This window comes from Lagenorhynchus albirostris, chromosome X (genome assembly GCF_949774975.1).
Source record: "Lagenorhynchus albirostris chromosome X, mLagAlb1.1, whole genome shotgun sequence".
NCBI classification, from domain to species: domain Eukaryota; kingdom Metazoa; phylum Chordata; class Mammalia; order Artiodactyla; family Delphinidae; genus Lagenorhynchus; species Lagenorhynchus albirostris.
The window spans coordinates 123,060,751-123,067,579 of NC_083116.1; the positions used below are offsets into that span (position 1 = coordinate 123,060,751).

The 6,829-nt window shown below is 40.6% G+C and overlaps 1 pseudogene; it reads left to right on the plus strand.

The window, feature by feature from the left end:
• Positions 1-606: 606 nt before the first annotated feature.
• LOC132512896 (60 kDa heat shock protein, mitochondrial-like) lies at positions 607-2,814 on the plus strand (annotated as a pseudogene).
• Positions 2,815-6,829: the final 4,015 nt, after the last annotated feature.

Here is a 6,829-nt window from a genome sequence, read left to right on the forward strand (position 1 = left end):
GTTTAAAATTCAAGAGCAGTGCTCTTCATTCTGGAGGAAACAAAATGCTTTTCCAAAGTACTAACAAATGTACCATCTCACCAAATATCAAGAAGCCCAAGAGGTCGGACTGGATCAGTAAATAAACTTCCAGCCCCTGGCCTAAGCTCCAATGATTTAGTTTCATTTATAAAGTGTTAACCTTGAAATATAGCTTGAGATCAAGTTGGGCACACTTTGTTACAATACAAACTGGTAACTCACTAGAAACCCCACTTGCTTAAAGTTAACGTGTTATAACAGAAAGATCCCTACAGTTTAAGACAAGCAGTGTTTTTATCTTAATTCCATCACTTAAACCTAGCCTTTGTTAATTCACTTTCCTTTTTGAAAATTAATTTACTTATCTTTAAATTGGGGCTCACAGTACCAGCTCTGTGGGGTTGTATAAGTAATAAAACACATCATGCATTAAGGAGCTCTGGAAACCATAAAGCACTTACAAATGTTGGCCAAAGAGGGGTAAATGCCCTTCAAAATACAATTCTTATTATTTCCCACATGAAAAATCATTCAACTGCCCTCACTCGCCACCGACGGCCTGTCTCGTCGCCCACTAGCCGTGCCGCTGCCCCAGAAATGCTTCGATTGCCTGCAGTCCTTCGCCAGATTAGGCCAGTGTCCAGGGTACTGGCTCCTCACCTCACTCGGGCTTATGCCAAAGATGTAAAATTTGGTGCAGATGCCCGAGCCTTAATGCTTCAAGGTGTAGACCTTTTAGCTGATGCTGTAGCCGTTACTATGGGGCCAAAGGGAAGGACGGTGATTATTGAACAGAGTTGGGGAAGTCCCAAAGTGACAAAAGATGGTGTGACTGTTGCAAAGTCCATTGACTTAAAAGATAAATATAAAAATATTGGCGCGAAACTTGTTCAAGATGTCGCCAATGACACAAACGAAGAGGCTGGGGATGGCACCACTACTGCGACTGTACCGGCACGCTCCATTGCTAAGGAAGGCTCGAGAAGATTAGCAAAGGTGCTAATCCCGTGGAAATCAGGAGAGGTGTGATGTTAGCTGTTGATGCTGTAATTGCTGAACTTAAGAAGCAGTCTAAACCTGTGACAACCCCGGAAGAGATCGCCCAGGTTGCTACGATTTCTGCAAATGGAGACAAAGAAATCGGCAGCATCATTTCTGATGCGATGAAAAAGGTTGGAAGAAAGGGCGTTATCACAGTAAAGGATGGAAAAACACTGAATGATGAATTAGAAATTATTGAAGGCATGAAGTTTGATAGAGGGTATATCTCTCCATACTTTATTAATACATCAAAAGGTCAGAAATGTGAATTCCAAGATGCCTATGTTCTGTTAAGTGAAAAGAAAATTTCTAGTGTCCAGTCCATTGTTCCTGCTCTTGAAATTGCCAATGCTCACCGTAAGCCCTTGGTCATAATTGCTGAAGACGTGGATGGAGAGGCTCTAAGTACACTCGTTTTGAATAGGCTGAAAGTTGGTCTTCAGGTTGTAGCAGTCAAAGCTCCAGGTTTTGGTGACAATAGAAAGAACCAGCTTAAAGACATGGCTATTGCTACTGGTGGTGCAGTATTTGGAGAAGAAGGACTAACTCTAAATCTTGAAGATGTTCAGCCTCATGACTTAGGAAAAGTTGGAGAGGTCATTGTGACCAAAGACGATGCCATGCTCTTGAAAGGAAAAGGTGACAAGGCTCAAATTGAAAAGCGTATTCAAGAAATCATCGAGCAGTTAGATATTACAACTAGTGAATATGAAAAGGAAAAATTGAATGAACGTCTGGCAAAACTCTCAGATGGTGTTGCTGTGCTAAAGGTTGGTGGGACAAGTGATGTTGAAGTGAATGAAAAGAAAGACAGAGTTACAGATGCCCTTAATGCTACACGAGCTGCTGTTGAAGAAGGCATTGTTTTGGGAGGGGGCTGTGCCCTGCTTCAGTGCCTTCCAGCCTTGGATTCAATAACTCCAGCTAATGAAGATCAAAAAATTGGTATAGAAATTATTAAAAAAGCACTCAAAATTCCTGCAATGACCATTGCTAAGAATACAGGTGTCGAAGGATCGTTGATAGTTGAGAAAATTTTGCAAAGTTCTTCAGAAATTGGTTATGATGCTATGCTTGGAGATTTTGTGAATATGGTGGAAAAAGGAATCATTGATCCAACTAAGGTTGTAAGAACTGCATTACTGGATGCTGCTGGAGTGGCCTCTCTGTTAACTACAGCAGAAGTTGTAGTCACAGAAATTCCTAAAGAAGAGAAGGATCCTGGAATGGGCGGAATGGGTGGGATGGGAGGTGGGATGGGAGGTGGCATGTTCTAATTCCTAGAATAGGGCTTTACCATCATTAATGAGCTGTGAGAGGAAGCTCGAGGCAGCGTTCCTCACCAATAACTTTGAGAGGTCAGTTACAGGAGATGACTGAAGAAAAGGCTGGCTGATGTTTAAGAAAATCACTATAACCATCAGTTACTGGTTTCAGTTGACAACATAGAATGGTTTACTGCTGTCATTGTCCATGCCTACAGATAATTTATTTTGTATTTTTGAATAAAGACATTTGTACATTCCTGGTAAATGAGTATAAGAGCCATGCACCAATGTACTGCTTTCAACTTAAATCACTGAGGCATTTTTACTACTATTCTGTTAAAATCAGGATTTTAGTGATTGCCATCAACAGATGAGAAGTTAAGAAGGAGCCTTTCTGTGGAGAGTAAGAATAATTGTGTACAGAGTAGAGCAATATCCAATCATGTGACAACCTTTGTGTAATAAAAATTGTTTAAAGTTAAAAAAAAAATCATTCAACTTAGATTCGATGCCAAATAAAATAAAATCTATTTATTAAAGAATTTCCAAAGCTTTGAAGTCTGAAAATGGAGCATCCTGATTGTAAAAATGAAGCAACACTGAAAAGAACAGAATTTTAATGATGCCAAGAATCAGGCATAAACTGCTCAAGAGACTGCTTTCCATGCTGACGTCATGGGGGAAAGTACAGTTTTAGGAGGAACAGCTGCCAAGTTGGGTTGTCAGCCTGCTGCATACCTTTTACAGTGATGCTAGAGGTGCCTACACACAAGGCTAAGGGAAACACTCAAGCACTGGCTGCTTTTACCAGTCACGTGTACACACGCGCACACATGCGCATGTGTGCATACACACAATGGTCTGGCAAAGAAACATATCCATTAACCAAAGTGTAACTCCCTTCAAGGAATGCCTACATGCTGTTTTATGAGTTTGTCTAATCCAATTCTTGAGTAAACTACTAGAATGGCGGCTGAGTGTACCTTCCCAGTGAAAGAACCAGAAAGGAGGGCGGCAAATGGTCCAGCTGAAATGTAATTGGTGTTCTATTCACAAGCACTAAAATAAGCATTGGTAAAGCCAGTGACCGCACTTGCCGCTTCATGTAAAACAGGATTATGTACCAGATGAAAATGTTTTCAGCTAAAGCAACGCCCAACCTAAGGAAGCAGCAGGAGGCAAGAGCTGGATGGACTGGGGCTCAGAAGGAAGGATAAGCAAGGGGAGCACTCATCTCCTCATCCATCCCAGCGCACCACCCCCCCGACCCTGTTGTCACTTCATTCTCCATTTAATATGGTTTTACAGACATTTATTCCACAATACCCTTCTTTCACTCTCCTCTCAAATCCACTTGGCCAAACCTTAGCCCTAATAAACCCAACTCTCTACACTGACATCGCTTTCACCAAGATGCTGACAACTGCTGGAGAGAATTCAAAATAGAATGGATTCGTGGTACCACAATGAAGGTAGCCAGCCTTAAATGGGCCCCAGAATTCCTTTGACTAGTAATCGTTTGTGTTTCTCTGGTCATACCTCTTTCAATTCCCATAGCAGCAACCGCCGAATGTAATTGCTATGTCTGACATTCCAATAATATATTTAATGCATAAGACTGCATGAATGTACACTGCTTAGAAGAGACTCACAATAAAAACTGACATATTAACAATCCAGGTAGTTCATATTAAGAATGATTAAAAACTCTATAAAGCAAGGGAAGCTCTTTCTGCATGATTATGAGAAAATCATATATATGAATAAATGTATTCATATATATGAATGGTAATTCAGTGGAAATGTAAGAAGAAAATCATAACCAGAGAAAAGAAAGATACAAACTATTCTAGCTATCATGTTCAAAGGCTCAAAAATCACAATTGCACTTCAAGCTTTGCCCCAAATTTCCTGGCTACTAAGGCAAAAAGAGAAAGAAGATCTATTTTATGGATCTTATTGAACTGGAAATATGTGGAAATTCCTCAGCAAAGAGCATTCTTTTTTGCCAGCAATGAAATTAACATCAAATGTCTCATGTAGGTCACGAACAATATCTTTTATTAAAATCACAAATGCCATGTTAAATTTTGTATGTCTATTTGTAGTGGTGGCTTCTGACAAAGGTAAAAAGCAAAACACTGAATTACAACTCTATGATTCCATGGGAGGCTAAACTAACAGAGGCCATGGATGTAGCATCTGCTGCTTCAACTTGGTCCAATAATAGAATTAAAATACGTAGATCAGGGTTTCACACCTTGACACTGTTTACCTTTAGAGCCGGATAATTCTTTTGTGTGGGGCTGTCCTGTGCCTTTTAGGATGTTTAGCAGCATCCCTGACCTCTACCCGCTAGATACCCGTAGCACCGCCTTTCCTCTCCCCAGGTTATAAGAACCAAAAATGTCTCCAAACATTGCTAAATGCTGCATGAGGGGCAAATTCACCCCTGGTTGAGAACCAGTGACCTAGACTAATTGAAAACAAATGACTACTCAGCTTTCAGCTTCCCAGTTCATTGTCTACACTGATCATTTCCACCTTGCCATTGGCCTTGTGGGAAATTCACCATCAGGGACATTGCCATCGTCAACATTTTGAGCTTTTGTTTTTGACATTCCTCTATCCCTCCATATTTCTTCTTAACCTTCCAAATAACCCTTGCAGATTTAATTTCAAAAGATTTTTATAAATAATTCTTTGCTATGAATAGCATTCATCATACAGACACAGATGATACAGACTTCTATTCACTATAGTTTCTACCAGAAAACTGACCTCCTGGGGGAAAGCACAACCACTTCTGTGACTGCAAACTGAGCAGGAATGTCAAAACATGCTTTTCCATATTCACTCCTCTTCTTCCCAATCCTCTCATAAAATTACCGTGAACATGGGTGTTGGTACTTTAGAGTTTTCCCTCTAGGGAGAGTGCACTGTAAGACCACTTATACTATTTCTTCTACAACCACTACAGTTTAGCATTTGTTATGTGCATTCATGATTTGCCAGGTCTTATGGTAGGTACCTTACAAACATTATCAATGTTCCTCACCAAAACTTACCTACAGAAGCATTATTGGCATCCGTTAGGGTATCTTAGAAAAGAAGATGCTCAGGGTTTCGAGAGAGAAATACTAGGCACTCAGCTTAAGAGGAAAATGTCGCTGTCAAAACACAGCCTTCATTTCTCACCCTTTTGCTTTGTTTCAACTAACATTCTGCCTTTCTCTTGAGTCAGTCAATGGCTAGCTGCAACTTGATTTTTTGTTTCCTTTTCTTTCTTCTCCTTCCTAGTGCTAATGGACACTGCCCTCTCTAACAACTTCCGCGCCCATTTGTCTTAGAATGGTCCAGATTGCTTTTGTAACTCAGGAATGGTTAGATGCCTGTGGGTTGTTGTCATTTTCAGATTTGCCATAGAAAATATATGCTGTTTTTGTTGTCTGTCTAATCAATTGGTGCTGGATTTGCAGAGATTCCAATCACCATGAAATAAAGCCTCACTGAGTAGCTCAAGTTGAGGCTTTCCATGTTGATGGCCATAAACAAGAGACCCAAAACAATTAAAAAGGACTCAAAGCACCAACAAGTGTACCTGGGGAAGGTCTCATTTGGAGGTTTACTCCATCGTCCTGTATTTGGGTGTTCTTCCTATTTATTGTGGGGGATTGTGCTAATGGTAGTGGCACTGAACAGGCTTTCTTAGAGGACTGTGAAAGATGATACAGTGTAGATACTAACTCTTCTGGAAAGCCTGTTCCTTTGAGATGATCTAGAAGACTAACATTCTCATTCCAGGATGCTAGTGTGTCTCATGAGGTCCGGGAAGTTTCCTATGTTTCTATAAGTCAGACTGGCTTCTATCTTTACAACAGCATAAAGAGAAAGACAGAGTTCCTGCTAGGAGTGGGGTCCTAATATCTGTAACAATTCTCATTTGATCTGTAACAGTTCTCATTTGACACATGATCAAATGAGGCTCAGAAATATTAGGACCAGAAAGGAGCAAATGGAATGTATTAGGCTGAATTCTAAGATGATCCTCAAGATTCCCACTGTGTTGGTGTATATGGCCTATGGAATTCCCTTCCCTTAGGTGTGGACATGACCTGTGAATATGATGGGAGAGTTACTCCCACGATTAGATTACATTATATGAAAAGGGTTTTCAGATGTAATTAAAGTCCCTAATCAGGTGATGTTAAATTAATCAAAAGGGAGATTATCCTGGGTGGTCCTGACCAAAAAGGTAAGCCCTTTAAATGGGATGTAGAGCTCAGAAAGATTGTCCTGCTGGCTTTGAAAAAGTAAGAAATATGAGAAACTCAAGTGGGAAGGAACTTCAGGGTTCTCTAGGCGCTGAGAACAGCACTAGGCTGACAGCCAAGAAGAAAGTGGGGTCATCAGTCATACAACTGCACAAAACTGAATTATGTCAACAACCACACGAGTGTGGACGTGGACCCTAAGCTCCAGAAAGGAACACAGCCCAG